The 2,579-nt window shown below is 42.0% G+C and overlaps 1 protein-coding gene across 1 annotated transcript in view; it reads right to left on the reverse strand.

Annotated features, from left to right (window-relative positions):
- Positions 1-2,579, reverse strand: part of LOC115287095 (protein ELYS-like) — a 61,002-nt gene that overhangs the window by 44,818 nt on the left and 13,605 nt on the right. The window lies entirely within an intron of this gene.

The raw sequence follows: 2,579 nt of genomic DNA on the forward strand, positions 1-2,579 counted from the left end.
GCCCTGGCCCATCAGACTTCAGTCATGGCTCCCTAACTACGTGATCTACAATAGCAGTTCCCTACATCTCATATTCCGTATCTCCTCCACCAGCTTTACCTTTCTGGCCTGAGCATCACTACCTGAAATTAAATTAAATATGTGCGCTGATATACTCATGAAGTACACTCCCTGAAATACAGCAGCCAAGAAAACAGAGCTTTACCAGTTAGGCATTGCTACATATCTCCAACTGTCACTAGCCCACACTTGATGCTCGATAATTACATCAAATGAATAAACACATGGACATGAAACAAAGACAAACAACCTCGAAAAAACCAAATATTAAACAGGATAAACTGGATACAACCACCACTGAAGGGACACCAGACAGCTTTTCCATTCACTTTTCCGTATTACAAAATTGATGTGGCTTTTATTATCACCAATGGGCACTGTGGCGAGGGCGGAGCCTGTGCCCGTGGAACCCTGTGGTGGTGCAGTCACTCTGCGGGGATTCTCTTCTTCCCTCTTCTATCCTGTTTCTATAATCACTCCGGTGGTAAAAGGGAAGGACCACGCCATCTATCTTTTTGCTTTAGACTTTTTATACTTTTTTTCACCTACTTATACTACCAATAAGGTGCTGGCAACGTCCATGACTAGGGGATCGAAAAAGAGCCTTTGTTAAATCACACACCGTTGTGAAATGAGAGATGAGCCTAAGAGTGATTTAAAGCAGGATTCCTGACCTGGGGTCTGCGGGGACACAAAGAGTGGTCTGTGAGCTCCTGTAAGTTGCAAACTAGATTGTTTATGTTTGTTTATATGTGTATGAGTATTATATACACTCCGTGCATACGAGTGTTGTTTGTATGTGTATTATTTGTATACGTATGTATTATTTATATACGAGTACATACGTGTCTGTATTATGTATTGTTCACATGCCCATATAAACAGACAGAAACAATCTTGTTGACAGCGGACAGGAGCGCACACACTGCACTTTGTCTCCCTGCAGAGCCCAGGTCAGAAATCCTGCTTTAAACTATCCCGTACACACACCAGTGTAGATCCCAGCCTTCATCAGATGCTCAAAGAGGCCCATGACCGAGGAATTTAAGTCAAAGACTAATAGACCACAAAAATACCATTCTCAAAAATATCTCCCATCAGTAATACTGACAAACACAAAGCAAATCAGGTCAGAATAAATCATCCAAAATACGAAATAAATTAACCCTGCCCCATTAGAAGAATATATAGAGAACCAGAAAGTGGTTTTGAGGTCATAAGAGAATTATTCCCATGTGTTATTTCCTCAATGTGTTGTCATAATACAGAGACGTAAATGCAGGGCGTCACTGTGAGAGAAACAGAAAACAGGCTATTCTGCCCATATTTTAAACAGGGACTCATTTGTGCTCCAAGTGCAGATGCGGTTGACCCTTCAGCAACACGGGTTTGAACCGAGCAGGTCCATTTGCACACAGATTTTTCTTCAATAAATACAATGGGAAATTTTTTGACAAGGTGCGACAATTTGAAAACACTCACAGATGAACCGCACAGCCTAGGTATCAGGAAAAATTAAGCAAAAGGTTAGGCATTGTTACAAGCATACAGTATGTTACACATACAACACACAAAACACGTGCTGACTGTTGACATTATCGGTAAGGCTTCTGGTCAACGATTAGCTATTAGTAGTTTAGGTCTGGGGGAGTCCAAAGTTACAGGCGGATTGTTGATGGTGGGGGGATGATGAGTCAAAGAGTTAGCTGCAGAGCTCTGAAAACTACCTCAAAACAGGACTCAGGGAAGTACATTCAGTTCATGAGGATTTTACACAAGAAAATGGGGAGCAGGGACTATTCAGACAGCTTCTTGATTCTAAGGACAGAGTGGGTATCACTTACTGATAATATTAAAAGAATTAAGAGTGGTATGGTAAAAAAAAAAAAAAAATTCAGACTTATTCACCAGGTTCCAAAGTAAGAGGAGAAAACTCTAGACTTTAGTGTGGGGAAATTTAGAAAAGGCAAAATAAAAAACCCACATAAGAATAAATAAATTGGGGCACGTGGGTGGCTCACTTGGTTAAGCATCTGACTTCAGCTCATGTCAAGATCTCTCTCCGTTCCCAAGTTCAAGCCCCACATCAGGCTCTGTCCTGACAGCTCAGAGCCTGGAGCCTGCTTCAGATTCTGTGTCTCTCTCTGCCCCTCCCCTGCTCACACTCTGTCTGTCTCTCAAAAAACAATGTTAAAAAATTTTTTTCTTAGAATAATAAATTAATCAAACTCATCCTAAGAGGCAATCCTAGAAGGAAAAAAAACAAACACAACAATCCTTTAGATGAAAGTCCCTTTGCATCCCCCTCCCCCCTTCACCCCCCCCCCAAGTCCTGCCTGAACAGCCCAGAGCAGCCTGAACCCTCAAACTGCTGCCCGCACTGCACTCAGACGGATGGAAACACGGACTGGACTCCGTGAAGGACAGCTCAACAGCGGTCTCCGTGTTTTCATTTCAATATTTTTTCGGATTGACAAATTTCAAAAGTGGCAAATCAATTCTTCATTTCCATCCCTTAC

The sequence above is a fragment of the Suricata suricatta genome, chromosome 3 (assembly GCF_006229205.1).
Source record: "Suricata suricatta isolate VVHF042 chromosome 3, meerkat_22Aug2017_6uvM2_HiC, whole genome shotgun sequence".
NCBI classification, from domain to species: Eukaryota; Metazoa; Chordata; class Mammalia; order Carnivora; family Herpestidae; genus Suricata; species Suricata suricatta.